This window comes from Mobula birostris, chromosome 7 (assembly GCF_030028105.1).
Source record: "Mobula birostris isolate sMobBir1 chromosome 7, sMobBir1.hap1, whole genome shotgun sequence".
In the NCBI taxonomy this organism is placed as follows: domain Eukaryota; kingdom Metazoa; phylum Chordata; class Chondrichthyes; order Myliobatiformes; family Myliobatidae; genus Mobula; species Mobula birostris.
Window position 1 is genome coordinate 188,020,502 of NC_092376.1, and position 17,362 is coordinate 188,037,863.

Sequence of the window (17,362 nt, forward strand, 5' to 3'; positions counted from 1 at the left end):
TATTATTTATAATACTATCATGAAACTTAGGATATCTCCATTTGATAAGATTAGGTCAGATTGGGAAAAGGAATTGAACTTCACTATTTTGGCGGATGACTGGGCGCATATTTTACAACTAGTCAATACTTCCTCTATCTGTTCCAAACATTCCCTAATTCAATTTAAAGTTGTTCATAGAGCACATATGTCTAAAGATAAATTAGCTCATTTTTATTCTCCTATTAACCCTCTTTGTGACAGATGTCATGGAGAGATAGCTTCCTTAACCCATATGTTTTGGTCCTGTCCTACTTTGGAAACTTTTTGGAAAGACATTTTTAATATTATCTCAAAGGTATTGAATACAGATATTTCTCCCCATCCTATTACTGCTATCTTTGGATTACCTAAAACTTCCAGTAATCTTTCCCCTTCAGCCCGTAGAATGATTGCATTTCTTACTTTAATGGCGAAAAGATGTATTTTACAACATTGGAAGTAGATTAATGCCCCAACTACGTATTTTTGGTTTTCTCAGATGATACTATGTATAAATTTGGAAAAAATCAGAAGTAATCTTTATGATACTTCAGTTAAATTTGAACAGACCTGGAGATCTTTTATTCAACATTTTCATTTAACGTTACTTTTTTTTCTCTTTGACCATATTTACATTCCCTTCTTGGTTTTTAACTGTTTTTAATGGAGGTCAGGTTTGAGGATGTGATTTTTTTAAGTTGTTTAAGTCTACTTGATACCTAGTTAGACCATTGCTTTGCTTTGCTTTTTAGGTTAGTTGCACGGTGGGTTATTTCTGGGGTCTTTTTTTGGGTTTTTTCTTCTCTTTATTGCTATATATGGAAAATTAGTATACTATTATACTACCTCGTTATTTTATAACTAAACTGCACTGTTTGTACTACTTTTTTGTGTATTAATATCTCTTGTAAATTTATATCACAACTGTGTATTAGTTTCTACGTTTTACCTTTTGTGTACTAATTCAATAAAAAGATTTAAAAAATAAAGTTTTTATGTTCCCTGCCAGTTTTCTCTCATAATCTTTTTTCCCTTTCCTAATTAAGCCCTTTGTCCTCCTCTGCTGGACTCTGAATTTCTCCCAGTCCTCAGGTGAGCCATTTTTTCTGGTTAATTTGTATGCTTCTTCTTTGGAATTGATACTATCCCTAATTTCCCTTGTCAGCCATGGGTGCACTACCTTCCCTGATTTATTCTTTTGCCAGACTGGGATGAACAATTGTTGTAGTTCATCCATGCAATCTTTAAATGCTTGCCATTGCATGTCCACTGTCAACCCTTTAAGTGTCATTTGTCAGTCTGTCTTAGCTAATTCACATCTCATACCTTCAAAGTTACACTTCTTTAAGTTCAGAACCTTTGTTTCTGAATTAACTATGTCACTCTCCATCTTAATGAAGAATTCCACCATATTATGGTCACACTTACTCAAGGGGCCTCTCACGACAAGATTGCTAATTAACCCTTCCTCATTGCTCAATACCCAGTCTAGAATAGCCTGCTCTCTAGTTGGTTCTTTGACATGTTGATTCAAAAAACCATCCTGCATACATGCCAAGAAATCCTCTTCCTCAGCACCCTTACCAATTTGGTTCACTCAATCTATATGTAAATTGAAGTCACTCATTATAACTGCTGTTCCTTTATTTCACGCATTTCTAATTTCCTGTTTAATACCATCCTCAACCTCACTACTACTGTCAGGTGGCCTGTGCACAACTCCCACCAGCATTTTCTGCCCCTTAGTGTTATGCAGCTCTACCCATATCGATTCCACATCCTCCCGGCTAATGTCCTTCCTTTCTATTGCATTAATCTCCTCTCTAACCAGCAATGCTACCCCACCTCCTTTTCTTTCATGTCTATCCCTCTTGAATATTGAATATCCCTGAATGTTGAGCTCCCATCCTTGGTCACCCTGAAGCCATGTCTCTGTCACCCTGAAGCCATGTCTCTGTGATCCCAACTACATCATATTGATTAATAACAATCTGCACTTTTAATTCATCCACCTTATTACGAATGCTCCTTGCATTAACACACAAAGCCTTCAGGCTCACTTTTACAACACTCTTACCCTTTATACAATTACATTGAAAAGTGGCCCTGTTTGATTATATATCATATTACTGTATACAGCAGTTCTCCGTCTATAAATGTGTCCATTTAAATACCTCTTGAACATTGATTTCATATCTGCTTCTACTACTTCCCCTGCAGCATGTTCCAAACATGTGGGAAAAAAAAACTTGCCACATAAGTCTCTTAAATATTCTTTGTACCTTAAAGTTAAATCCCCTACTAAGGGCTCTACCTGCCTCTGCCTCTCATAATTTTATTTATAATTTATCAGATTACCCCTTATTCTCTGAGAAAACAATTCAGGTTTATCCATCCTCTCCTTATAGTTAATACTCTCTAATCCAGCAGTGTCCTAGTGAACTTCTTTTACACCCTGTCCAAATCTCCCACATCTTTTCTCTAATGTGGTGAGCAGAAATTCACACAATACTCCAACAATGGTCTAATCAAAGCTTTATATCACTACAACATAACTTGTCAGCTTTTATACTCAGTTCCTGATCAGTGAAATCAGCTATGCCACATGACTGCCTAATCATCCTATCCACTTGTGCTTCCACTTTCAGAGAGCTGTGAACATCCCTCTGTATGTCAATGCTCCGAGTGTCCTGCATCTGAATTATACCATCCTCTTCCATTTGTTCTCCAATACACTGTACTACACAAATGGCAGATGGATTTCAATGCCCAGATTGAATTCCATCTCAATCTCTCTGGTCATGTTACTAACTGATCTATAAACTGCTGAATATTTTGATAACCTTTCTCAATATCCACAACTGTACTAATTATTGTGTCACCTAAAAAGTACTAAAGAGCCCACCTCTATTTTTATCCAGATGTGCAACAAAAACAACAGAAATCCTAGCACCAATCCTCGTAGAATACAACTGGTCACAATACTGGTCTCTAGATAGAATAACGGCCTTCCACCACCACCCTTCCAAACAAATAAGGACTTGGAGGCTTATGATCCCAACATGGGCAGCTGAGACTAGCAGAGAAGATGCTGTGGTTGGCATGGAGCAATTGCACAAAAGGGCCTGTTTGCATGACATAACTTGATGCTGTAATAACTATTTGTTTAAAGAATCCTTAGTTACTCTTCCATCCATCTGTGAAACAATTATTTTTGTTGCTCCTTTGACAAAAATACCATTTCCTCAATATTTCAAGTTTTACTTTCACTTGGATAAACCAGAATAAAGATCAGGTCTTGGTTAATATTTGTTGGATTTTGTTGTCTTTGATCCAAGGGCCTTTCAGAATTCAAGAATGAGACATAAAACTTTTTGCTTCACAATTGTTTTATTAAGCAGTGAGAGAGCAAAGGAATTGGAAACAGAGTGTATCAGGAGTCTAGTAGCAAAGGCAGGAAAGAACAAAGGGAAGTAAAAGTGGCCAGCCAATGTGCTCAGCTCTTCTAATACCATAGATAACCAAATATTCCATTCAAATTTGTAGATAAGAGTTAACTAATCATATAGCTCCTATTCAAGTTATGTGATACCCAAGAAGCTTCCAGAATAATACAAAGAACTGTAATCACTAGGGGATACACTGAACAACTGCATGTATATAGGTAATTATATAAATTACAAGGAGGAATGAAAAAGTTAAACTGCAAAGAAAGTAACAATTATGCTATTTAATCCATTATATTGGACAAATTTGAAACAATTTCCAATCCATTCAGACACCTCATCCCCAATAATCACTGCAAAGGCATTTTGAAGATACACTCATACTTAGATAATTGTTTTTTTAATGTGATGCTGGTTTATCCACACAAATACTGAATTATGCCTTTTGAGTTTCAATTCTGCAAGCTACTCTTTACCCAGCAACTTGAATATTCCATATATTCTGATACAATTGGAGGTAGCTGAAGTTTTTCACTACCATAGTGTACACAGTATGGTGTACATCCCAAAATTTTTAAAACATATTCTTCGTTTGTGAGATCTACTGTGTTATGATTCACTTTTGAAACGTTTGCCCCATGTGTCCTTCAGCATGTTCACCTGCATCTCAACCAACTCTCAGTCAATCAAATACCGTTGTCTCTCACAAAGGTTACTTCAATTACAGATGTTCTAGTAGAGTAAAATCTGCATTCACTGTTGCATATATGATATTGTGCAAATCCTCTCTTTGTGGCTTTTCATGAGAAATCTATTCTGTTAAATATGCATGGACCAAAAACAACAACAGAGCAGAAGGATTAAACGTTTTTGTTGAGTCACATTCCATGCTGGGAAACTTACAGTTAGGGGGCAATGAACTGCCCCCACCAAGATGAAAACACGCATATTTGAAGTCCGCAAGGAAAGAGAGAACCCTCGGCACGTAGGAGACACTGTTGAATCACTGCATGGATCAATTAGCTGCTTGCACGCTTGCCACATTCTCACAATCGATCCAGTAGGGTTCACATTCTTTTTGTACTGATGTGGCATTTACGATTCCATTGCTATTGTCTTATGCAAGATACTTGTACAAGTCGTTTCTTCTGACATGTGTAGCTATTTGATATTTCAAAATAATCAGCTAACATGGAGGGTTCCTTCCAGTAAATCTATAAAAGTGATTCACTCCACATGTATACATATGATGCTATCCTAGTTTCTGGACTGGAGCTTGGGAGTTGTCCTGCAACTTTTCTTACATCTATGCAGTGAATTCCTAAGGATCCTTTGTTGCCATCTCCATGGAAATCAAGTTCTTACAAGCCAAACTACCTTTTAGCATCTAATTGATTTGACTGCTTCCTTTCATCTTTTAGACTACAAACATTCTTTGACTGCATAATCCAAAAACTCTTCTCAGTTACAATGCCTTGAGATATTCGAAGTTCATAGTTCAAAGTAAATTTATTATTAAAGTACACGTATGTCGCCATACACAGCCCGAAGGTTCAATGACTTGTGGGCATACTCAATAAATCCATAATAGAATAATAAACACAATAGAATCAATGAAAGTCCACAATTAATGAAAGACATTGTCTTAGACTGTAACAATGTGATCGCTCATGTTGAATTAATAATTTTTTAACATTTTAAATCCAACGCCTATTTGTTTTCAGCACATTTTTCTCACATACATCTTGTTGAAACTTTTAGGATATTAAAGAACCCTGCTTGTGTTTGAGATGCCATTTTCTTTCTTTTGCTGCCAGAAGATCATCATATACTTTATTAGGTACCTCTTTTACCCAATAAAGTGGACACTGATGGCATGACTGTGGTCTTCTGTTGCTGTAGCTCAACCACTTCGAGGATTGATGCGTTGTGCATTCAGAGATGCTCTTCTGCCCACCACTGTTGTAATGTGCGCTTCTGTGAGTTACTGTCACCTGTCAACTGGAAGCAGTCTAGCCACTTTCCACTGACCTCCCTCGTTAACAAGGGATTTTCACCAGCCACTCACAGGATGTTCTTGTTTTTTGCAGAAATCTCTGTAAACTGCTGAGCCTGTTCTTCGTGAAAATCCCAGAAAATCTGCAGTTTCTGAGATACTCATACCACCCTGTGAGGTGCCAACAATCATGCCACCTAGATCACATTTCTTCCCCATTCTGATGCTTGGTCTGAACAACAACTGAACCTCTTGGCCATATCTGCTTGCATTTATGCATTGAGTTGTTGCCACCTGATTGGCTGATCAGATATTTCCATTATCGAGCAGATGTTCTGGTGTACCTAATAAAATGGCCACTGAGTGTACATTATATTGCTGCTGTCTCTCGTAAGCTGAACGTTGTCTTGCGAGACCATGGATCTGCGCCTGGAAAGTCTTCACTCTCCAGGCCTGGGCAAGGTTGTATGGAAGACCAGCAGTTGCCCATGCTGCAAGTCTCCCCTCTCCATGACACCAATGTTGTCCAAGGGAAGGGCATTGGGACCCATACAGCTTGGCACCAGTGTTGTTGCAGAGCAATGTGTGATTAAGTGCCTTGCTCAAGGACACAACACGTTCCCTCGGCTGGGGCTCGAACTCACGACCTTCAGGTCACTAGTCCAATGCCTTAACCACTTGGCCACGTGCCCACACCTGGCCTGAACCTTGTATATTACTGATACACAGGTAAATTAATGTGGATTTGTAATGTTTATTGCAGCACCAGCGACCTAGGTTCAATTCCACTGCTCTCTGCAAGAGTTTCCTCCGGGTGCTCTGGTTTCCTCCCGCATTCCAAAGATGTACAGGTTAGAAGGTTAATTGGTCGTATGGGTGTAATTGAGTGGCATAGTCTCATAAGGCCGGGGGGCGGGGAGCTGTACTAATGCTGCATGTCTAAATAAAATAATAAATAAATCTGGTTTACATGCCATCTACAGGGTAAAGTAGCTTCAAACAAGAATATTTATTCTCCACTATCAACTATAATTGTGTAACAGATGATACTTATGTACTACGCATGAATAATGTTAAAATATTAATCACACAAAATATTTTATAACTGTGAATACAAGCAGGACCAATTGTGCGCTACTTGATCCCTCAATTGTTCCAAGATTCAACAAGATTATGGCTAATCCTTTACTTCGTCCTTGGGTGTGCTTGTTGTTAACACAACTGACACATTTCATAGTATGTTTTTATCTGATATATAAACTTGAATCTGGAATCTTAAGTCATTGATGTTTCTGCTTTGTCCCTATAAAAAAACATAAGAAGTGTAGGCATCCATTGATCATACAACTCAATGTGTCTGCTTCACCGTTCAACAATCTCATGGCTGATCGACCTTTGTTTCAACTTCACTTTCTTGCCTGCTTCCCATAACATTTACTTCACTTATGATCTAACCATCTGTTCCTTCCAGCTTTGAATACTTGCAACGACTCAATCATTCTAACTCTCAGACATGGAGGAGTGCAACGGTTCTCAATGATGTCAGACAAAAAACTACTCCATCACTGATTTTTGATCCCTTTTTTTACCTGCATGTAATGGAGCCTCCATCCAATGAAACAGTTTCTCATCATCAACCAAGCCAATCCTTCTGTTTATTGTAAGAAAATGAGATTCTGCAGAGGCTCTAAATCTAGAGTAACACATTGTTTTTTTCCCATGGTTCACTCTCCTATCCTGTCAGCCCTTTACCTCCTCCAACCATCACTCCTAATCTTCCTACTTCTTCCCTCTGTGACAAGAATACACATAGATTAAGATTTAGCTGTCCTGTGCTGGCACCAGTGGTATCAGCAGTTGGTCTGCCACCTGTCTTCAGGAGAGAGAGAGATAAGGAAAACAATGGAGCAGCATTTGGAGATGTTAATGAAGGGACGGGAGAGAGAGTAACAGAAGGACAGAGCTGTCAAGATTGCCTCCCCCTTTGAACCTTGAACTGTTTGAAGTGATGGACAGGTGATACCCCAGCAGGGGGATAAAAAGGGACAGCTTCACTAAGGCGACACACACGACACCTGAGGTAACGAGACCCTGGAAGCGGTGCGTCTCTCACAAGTCGGTGGGAAGTTTTGGAAGGTCGGTTGCGGGACCAGGCCATAGACACACAGTGTGGAAAGGCATGATCAGCGGGAACCTGGTGTGTGTCCACCCTTGCCTGGGTGCCAGGTTCACCGCAGAGAAACGATCGTATCTGGAAACGGAGGGGGTCACGGTCGGTGACCTCAGATGACATCACTAAGGACTCAGCCAAAAGCTGACTGCGAAGGTCTGTGTGGAAGCCTTGAATATTCATTCGTTTTGCTCTCTCTCTCCTTCCCCCACACTGTCCATCTCCCACGGCAGCGATTACTGCGAACTGAACTGAACTAAATTGAACTGAACTTTGCGTCACTTTGAAACTGGTCATTTACCCCTAGACAACGATAGAGCTTGATTGATCCTGTTATCTGAATTCTGTGTACATGTATGTTTATCATTGCTGAACTGTTGCATTCATTATCCTTTTGATTAGAGTACTGTGTTGCTTGTTTCTTTAATAAAACTTTCTTAGTTCTAGTAATCCAGACTCCAACTGAGTGATCCATTTCTGCTGGTTTGGCAACCCAGTTACGGGGTACATAACATAAGTGGGGGCTCGTCCGGGATTTTGAACGCTAAATTTGGGACGGAGTAAATTGATTGGGTCAAAATTCCCGAAAGAAAGAAAAGACAAACAGCAGAAATGGAGGCTGAGGAAATTATAAAGGCGCCGACCTTGGAGGCATTAGAGGATGCCAGGAAATCAGAATTGGTAGCTGTGGCCAAACGGTTGAATCTTGCTAAGGAGAAGTGGACAATGAGGAGAGATGAGATACACAGAGCTATCATAGAGCACTATGTATCTAAAGGTGTGTTTCCCCAAGGCAAGCTGGAGGTGGTGTCTATTGAAAAACCTGCCGGAGACGCGGTACAGATGCAGCTTGAAAAACTGAGACTCGAGCGCGAGTTCCGGGTACAGCAGTTGGAGCGAGAAGAGAAAGAGAGGGACAGACAGTTGGAGCGAGAAGAGAAGGAGAGAGAGTTAGAAAGGCAAGAGAGAGAGTTAGAGAGACAGTTGGAGCGAGAAGAGAAGGAGAGAGAGTTAGAAAGGCAAGAGAGAGAGTTAGAGAGACAGTTGGAGCGAGAGGAGAAACAGAGGGAAAGGGAATTCGAGCTGGAGAAGTTAAGGATAAGGGCAGAACAGGGGCCCGTGCCGAACCAAGGTGGAGGGTTCCGGGCGACCCAGGAGGTTAGGCTGGTTCCCCTATTTGACGATACCGACGTGGATCGGTACTTTCTTCATTTCGAAAATGTTGCTACAAGTCAGGACTGGCCGAGGGATAAGTGGGCTGTTTTGCTTCAGAGTGTACTGAAAGGGAAAGCCCAAAAAGCTTACTCAGCTTTGTCCACGGAAGATGCCCAGAGGTATGAGGTGGTGAAAGAGGCCATCCTCAGGATTTATGAGTTGGTCCCGGAGGCATACTGGCAGAGGTTCCGGAATGCGAGGAAGCAGTGGGACCGCACGTATTTAGAGTTTGCCCGTGAGATGCAGACATATTGTGAGCATTGGTGCACCTCAAAGGAGGTAGAGGGGGATTATGACAGACTGCTACAGCTGATCCTGATTGAGCAGTTTAAAGGTTCTGTCCCTCAGGGTATGAGACCCTACCTAGATGAGAAAGAGGCAGCCACGTTAGCCGCAACTGCTAAGTTAGCGGATGAGTATGCGTTGACGCATAAAATGAAGTTTGCCCCGAGTAAAGGCTACCAGAAGGGCAGTCAGGACGGCGGGGAGAGTCCGCCAGAAAAGTCAGAAAGTAAGCCGGGGACTAGTGAGAAGGATAAGGTAGACCGGGAGCAGTCTGGTAGGAAGTCTCCTGGGGTCGTCTGTTATAATTGCGGGAAAGTCGGACACTTTGCGTCCAGGTGCTTTGCCCCAAAGAAGGAAACGGGAAAAGGAAAAACGGTGATTTTGACTGGCTGTATCGAGCTGGTAAATGAACCGCTAGGACAGGACAGGTCTGCCAAAGTTCAGGTAGGGCGCAAGAGGTTTATCTCGGCCGGATTGGTGTCGGTGAAGGAGGGGGTAAAACCAGTTCCAGTGCGGATCTGGAGAGGCACGGGAGCGTGTCAGTCACTAATACTGAAGAGTGTATTAAAGTTTAGCTCAGAGACCCAGACTGGGGAGGTCAAGGTCAAAGGTATTGGGGAAGGGACAGAGGCCGTCCCTTTGTACCAGATACACTTACAAAGCAACCTGGTCTCTGGACTAGTCACGATCGGAGTGAGGCCCGAATTACCGATGAAAGGCGTGGAAGTCTTGCTCGGTAATGACCTCACGGGGGGAATCGTGTTCCCAGCAGTGAGATTGACAGGTCAGCCTGCCAGCATTGAGGCTCCGCCCATGGACTCACAGGTTCATCACGGGACTGGGGTAGTAAATTTAGCTGAGACGTTTCTGCCGGCCTTGTACGAGAAGGGGGTAGAAAGTGAAAAGAAGGAGTGTAGTGAAACAAGAGTATGAGGGAGCTGAGACAGACTTAGCATTAGCCAGGAAAGAATTTGTGCAGGCGCAGGAGCAAGACGAGGGGCTGATGGTTTTGGCAGAGACAGCTCTCTCTGACACAGAATTAACAAGGGAACCAGTAGGCTATTGTGCAGAGGAGGAAGTGCTAAGGAAGAAAGGGAAACCAAGTACCGTACCCGCAGATGAGGAATGGGGGGTGGTGCAAAAGAGTTATGAGGATGAGATTTTTAACCTGGCCCACAAGGTAACCCCCGGTGGACATTTTGCGGTGCTGGAGGAAACAGTTGGTGGAATCATGAAAGAGGTTTACCGGCTGCCCAGAAGGAAGGATGTTATAGATTATGGCTGACGCGAACTGAGACGGTCACAGGCTTTTGATATGCTAGCAAACCTAGTTGATGTTAGCGCGGAAATCAATGAAGCTACGGTCCCCCTGATAAGAGAAAAAAAACATTTTGAAAAGGTGAGTATGGTATCGACCAGATGGGAGAAGGTTATTGTTTTGGCCAGCTCTGCTGATAAGGTCTCTCCCTTAATCCCCGAACAAAGCGACTCTTTAGGAGAAGTAATTAAACGACTTGCACACGTGTGTTTGATAGTCCCGAGGCGATGCAAAGAACTGGGACGTTGGGTGGTGTTTGTTAACTAGGTCAGCCTAGCGAGCATCATCCCTATAGAATGAGTAATTCAGTGACTAAAGGGCTGACGAATACAGAGGTGTGTATTGGCGATGTAATACGGCTGTCTGAAGCCAGCTTGATAGTGAACCTTGAAAAAAATGAGTTCGGCCACACGAAGGTCACTTACCTGGGAATTATGGTGACACAGGGGCAGCTGGCAGCGATGCAAGCTACAGTGCAGGCTACCTCTGACATCCCAACCCCAACAGACAAGAGGGCCCTCAGAAGGCTCTTGGAGATGGTGGGGTACTGTAGGAAGTTTTGCAATAACTCTGCGGTTACTACCCGTCCCCCTCCTACTAAGCCCTTGCGAAAGAAAACTAAGTCGGAATGGGACGACCCTTGTTATTGTGGTCCGGGACGAAACCCAATGAGAGGTTACATTGATCACAATTCATCAGTGTTTTTGGCCACTATGAAGTTTGCTAAGTTGGAGCCTGGTCTAAGGGATTATTAATAACACATATTAAAGGAACAGAAAATGTGATGGCTGACTGTCTGCCAGGTGTTGACAACTTCAAATTCGCTGTATTAGCCAAATAGCTGATAAAGATGTATATTTGTGTGTATCAAATAATGTATTCATGTTTGTAATTTTTACCCCCGGTAAAAATCCTTAAAGGGGGGAAGTGTGACAAGAATACACATAGATTAAGATGTAGTTGTCCTGTGCTGGCACCAGTGGGATCAGCAGTTGGTCTGCCACCTGTCTTCAGGAGAGAGAGATAAGGAAAACAATGGAGCAGCATTTGGAGATGTTAATGAAGGGACGGGAGAGAGAGTAACAGAAGGAGAGAGCTGTCAAGATCGGCTCCCCCTTTGAACCCTGAACTGTTTGAAGTGATGGACAGGCGATACCCCAGCAGGGGGATAAAAAGGGACAGGTTCGCTAAGGCGACACACACGACACCCGAGGTAACGAGACCCTGGAAGCGGTGCGTCTCTTACAAGTCGGTGGGAAGTTTTGGAAGGCCGGTTGCGGGACCAGGCCATAGACGCACAGGGTGGAAAGGCATGATCGGCGGGAACCTGGTGTGTGTCCACCCTTGCCTGGGTGCCAGGTTCACCGCAGAGAAACGATCGTATCTGGAAACGGAGGGGGTCACGGTCGGTGACCTCAGATGACATCACAAAGGACTCGGCCGAAAGCTGACTGCGAAGGTCTGTGTGGAAGCCTTGAATATTCATTCGTTTTGCTCTCTCTCTCCTTCCGCCACACTGTCCATCTCCCACGGCAGCGATTACTGCGAACTGAACTGAACTAAATTGAACTGAACTTTGCGTCACTTTGAAACTGGTCATTTACCCCTAGACAACGATAGAGCTTGATTGATCCTGTTATCTGAATTCTGTGTACATGTATGTTTATCATTGCTGAACCGTTGCATTCATTATCCTTTTGATTAGAGTACTGTGTTGCTTGTTTCTTTAATAAAACTTTCTTAGTTCTAGTAATCCAGACTCCAACTGAGTGATCCATTTCCGCTGGTTTGGCAACCCAGTTACGGGGTACGTAACACCTCCTCCCCACCCAACCAACTCTCCCTTACCTGGTTTCACCTGTCCCCTCCCTGTAGAATTAAAATGGATAGCCACTAGGAGATTCTGTCTTTTGCGGAGGACAGAGTGAATGTGTCCCAATGTAAAGAATGATACACTGGAAGCCCCAGTTACAACAGACGACCCCAACACACTCACGGGTGAAGTGTTGCCTCAGCAGAATGGACAACTGAGGCTCTGACAAGTGGTGACACCTATCAACTGCTAGCTTGTAATCCATTCCTTACTGCCACCCCCATCCAATCTTCTTATTCTACCTTTTACCTTCTTCCTTTGCAGTCCTGACGATGGGTGCTGACCTGAAATGTTAACTGTTTATTCCCCTCCATAGCTGCTGCCTGAATTGCTGAGTTTTGTACGTTGCTGAATATTTCCAGCATCTGCAGAATCCCTTGAGTTTACGTTGAAGTGAAAAGTAATTGTATTGGTTTGTTATTAAAACATGTACTGAGGTACAATGAAAATCTTCTGGCTACATGCCATCCAGACAGATCATGCCATACGAGAGCACATCATGGTAGTAAAACAAAGTAAAATGATGCAGAATAAAGTGATGGAGCTGCAGAGAAAGTGCAGTGCAGGTAAACAGATGCAGTGCAAGGGCTGCAAGGAGCTAGGTTAGCAGATGAAGAGCTCTATCTTTAGTATGCGAACAATCAGTTCAAATGTCTGATAACAACAGAATAGAAACTGTCCTTGAATCTGATGGTACACACCTTCAAACTTTAAAGTATATCTTGTTACAAGGGTTACTCCCTGCTGATAATGATCAAAGGGGCACGGAGAGAATCTGTGATTATCGACAAGTACCTTTATTGTCAAAGTTCACAAGCACATAAATTCATACACCAAGCAGTTGTGTGCACACTCATTAGGTTTCTCTGACTCTACTCAATAGTCAAAGAACAGAAAAGGTAATAACTGTGCAAAGGAGTCTACGTTGTCCAGGCGTTCCCCATAGTCCCGGTCCACTCTCCACATGTTCCATGTGTTCCACATTGGGTCGCTCACACTTCTATCTGCAATGGCTAATCTCCAGAGTTGTTGCTGTTTTGCTTTCAATACTCTGCTTGAAAATTCATTCCTTACCAGTTCAAATGTTGCATTTTGGTGTCATTGGTTATGGGTCATTTCCTGAGCTCTCACAACTTCTTATTGGCTCTGGTCCAAAGTCTACCCAACTTTATGCCTTAGGTGACTTCCTTTGTTCTTTTCAACATGGTTCAGACCAGTCAAACCAGACCACATTTACACTAGACCAAGATAACATTAACTTCTGCAAACCTACCATTGTAAATGATACACAACTTACTAATAATGATCTTGGGTTTAGCAGATCAATTGCAGAAGTGGCTTGTGTCCACATTCAATTGCTCTAATTAAATTGTCCCAGAGCAAAGAATCAGTTCTCAAACAGTTCACAAGATGGAGGCTTCAGAGCAACTTCACAAAATGGCAGCCTCCATTCCTTTGACCTCATGGCAAGAACAAACCCAATTAGTCTGTCTGCTTCCACTATCTTGATTCATTCAAATTCACTGATTTGTGAACTGTAGTTCTTTCTGGCTAACAACCTTCTGTCTGATGGTAGGGGAGAGAAGCAAGAATAAGTAGGGCAGGAGAGGCTCCTGATTATATTGGTTGCATTTCCAAAGTAGCAGGAAATGTAGCAGAATCAATGGAGGGAATGTAATGGGATGTGAATGAGAGAAGTTCTTATGGAATTCTTAAGCATCAAGTGATTTTTGTTTATATTTTTGATCTCTAGATTTTGAAATATTTCATTTAACAGACATCTAACACAAAGGTGAAGCATAAAACTTGGTATTGAGCACAGAGATTTTTCTTTCAATATTCCATATGTCAAAAATCATTCAGTAAACTAAGTGTCAAACAACCTCATGAACCATCTGTTCTATAACTAGAGTTATAAGCAGAGACAGGAGAAATCACTTCAGACAAACTTCAAGATATTGCTATATATTGTTGTGATAAGCCATTCTTCTTGACTTGTATGGGATATCAATACTCAGAGAAAGAATAGACCATGGTGGCTATCTTTGGGAATTATTCAATTTCAACCTCCCTTTATAAACTTTGGAGCCAAATTAAACCTAATTCTGGCTGAAATCAAGAAGGACCTAAAGTTTAGTCAAGGCTGGAGAGACAGTGTTACCGGTTTCTGAAAGCCCACGGTCAGGGGTATTGACTGATTTTATTTTTCTCTCTGACAGGCTGTTATTTTCTCCTGACTGTTCATCTAGGAATTTTATTCTGCTTCCCACCATCCTCCAAAGCAAAAAAAAAGATTAAAGATTCTGGAACAACTTCTTCCCCTCTGCCGTCAAAATTCTGAAAAATATATGAACCCCTGAACAATACCTTATTATTCAATTTCTGCATAATTTATTTATTTTTCAAAGTTTAAAGTAAATTTATTGGCAAAGTATGTATTGTCACTAAATACAACCTGAGATTTATTTTCTTGCAGGCATTTACAGCAAAACAAAGAAGTATAATGGAATCAATGAGATACTACACACAAAGACTGACAAACTGTGGAAATACAAGAAGAATCAAATAATAAATAAATAATAGATTAATAGATAAATAAATGGATAAATTAAAAATACTGCACTTAAAATTAATTTACAACCTAACAAACTGTGCTTTTTGGAATAATTCCTCAAAATATCCGTGGTATCTATATGTCTGACCAACATGTTATTGCATGTGTTACATTGATAGCTAGGAGGGCCATTTTGTTGAAGTGGAAAGATATATCAGCTCCCACTTTGTCACAATGGTTCTCTCAAGAGATGTTATGTCTTAGTTTGGAGACAATTAAAAGTTGAACCTTTGAACCTTTATTTGATTTTGAGAAAAGATAGGGTTCATTTGCTCGTTATTATCATTTGACTTAATTGATAGATTTCCTCCACGATCTAATTGTAAATTTTTGGTATATATTTTTTTCTTGCTGGCGGTTTGATGTTTATCTTTAGAAGCTTTTTGTACAACGCATGGCTCCGGGGTTGTACATCTAATGGGGTTTTTCCCCCCACTTTTTCTGCTTAGTAGGGTTTTTTTAATTACCACCAAAATTTCTCAATCTTTAAAATAATGATTTTTTTCCTTGGGACATTGTAAGTGTTGCTTACTTTGATGTACTCGTGTTATTTTTGAATGATATAATAATAATAATAATAAAAAGATTTGAAAAGAAAAAGAAAAAATACTGAGAACATGTGTTGTAGAGCTCTTGAAAGTGAGTTCATTGGCTCTGTTTAATGGTCGGTTTGGTGTTGTGGTGAGTGAAGATGTCCATGCTGGTTCAGAAGCCTGATGGTTGAATGGTAATTTTTGTCATTTATATTAATTTTATATCTTTGCTCTGAACTGCTGTCAAGAATTAATAAATTTCATGACACCTACATTAAGTCAGTGATAATAAATCTGATTTTGATTCTGATCCTGATTCTAAACAGCATCAACATCAGAAGAAATTACAGCCTAAATGTCAACCCATATGTTCTTCGTAGCCATTTTAACAGATGACAAACACAAAACTCCATAATGCTCTCAGTAAATCTCCTCCCTCTTGACTTCATTCATCCTTTTAGAGTTTGACCCCTAGTTCTGTGATCACCTTCCCTCGTGTCTCTTTATGTACCTTAGTGTATAATATTGCTTGAGAATAATGCTGAGCCACTAAGTGGGAGACTTTGTTATTTAAAACTACAATACAAATGCAAGAAAATGCTGCTGTTTAGCAGTTCTCCTTTCATAATCTATTCTAGAAGATCGGAGGATTAGCAAAATCTAAAATCGTAGCTCGATTTGTACCACATGTGAATTTCCATACTCACTGCTGAGATACCTGGATATACTGTGCCACACTGAAGTATTACAGCAATGAGGAACTCCTGCACTCCATTGACGAAGCCCCCGATGGTCCTACATGTCATGTTTCAATCAGCTGACAGACGACTTCTGAACTTCCAAAAGAAAAACTTACTTATGACAAGACCTTTCCTCCAACCTTTTTATTCATCAATGTTGACAAGTTTTACCAACCTGATGCAGTCTTCAGCCCAAAATATTCACAGATCCTTTCTTCCAGCAGTTTCTCTTCAACCTCTTCAGTTTAAGTGTGACGAGAATACACATAGATAAGATGTTAGCTGTCCTGTGTGATCAGCAGCTGGTCTGCCACCTGTCCTCAAGAGAGAGATAAGGAACACAATGAAACAGCATCTGGAGATGTGTAATGAAGGGACGGGGGAGAGAGAGCTGTCTGGAGCAGCTCCCCCTTTGAACCCTGAACTGTTTGAAGTGATGGACAGGCGATACCCCAGCAGGGGGATAAAAAGGGACCGGTTCGCTAAGGCAGGACACACGACACCCGAGGTAACGAGACCCTGGAAGCGGTGCGCCTCTCACAAGTCGGTGAGAAGCTCTTGGACGGCTGATCGGGGGATCAGCCTTAAACGCACAGGGTGGAAAGGTACGATCAGCGGGAACCCGGTGTGTGTCCACCCTCGCTTAGGTGCCGGGTTCACTGCAGAGGATCGACCACATCTGGAGGAGGGGTCACAGTCGGTGACCTCAGGTGACATCACCAAGGACCTGCCCGGAAGCTGTTTGTGAGCCATATCGCCGGTCTGTGAGTGGAAGCCGTGTCTGAATGATCAGTCGTTCCCGTTCTCTCTCTCTCTCCCCCCACGTTGTCCATCGCCACGGCAACGATTACTGCGAACTGAACTACTAAATTGGACTGAACTTTGTGTCACTTTGAAATTGGTCATTTATCCCTAGACAACGATAGAGCTTGATTGATGCTGTTATCTTAATTCTGTGCACATGTGTGTTTATCATTGCTGAACTGTTGAATTTATTATCTTTTCGATTACTGTGTTGCTTGTTTCTTTAATAAAACTTTCTTAGTTCTAGTAATCCAGACTCCAACTGAGTGATCCATTTCTGCTGGTTTGGCAACCCAGTTACGGGGTACGTAACATAAGAAACATGCAAAAATTGCTGGAGGAACGTA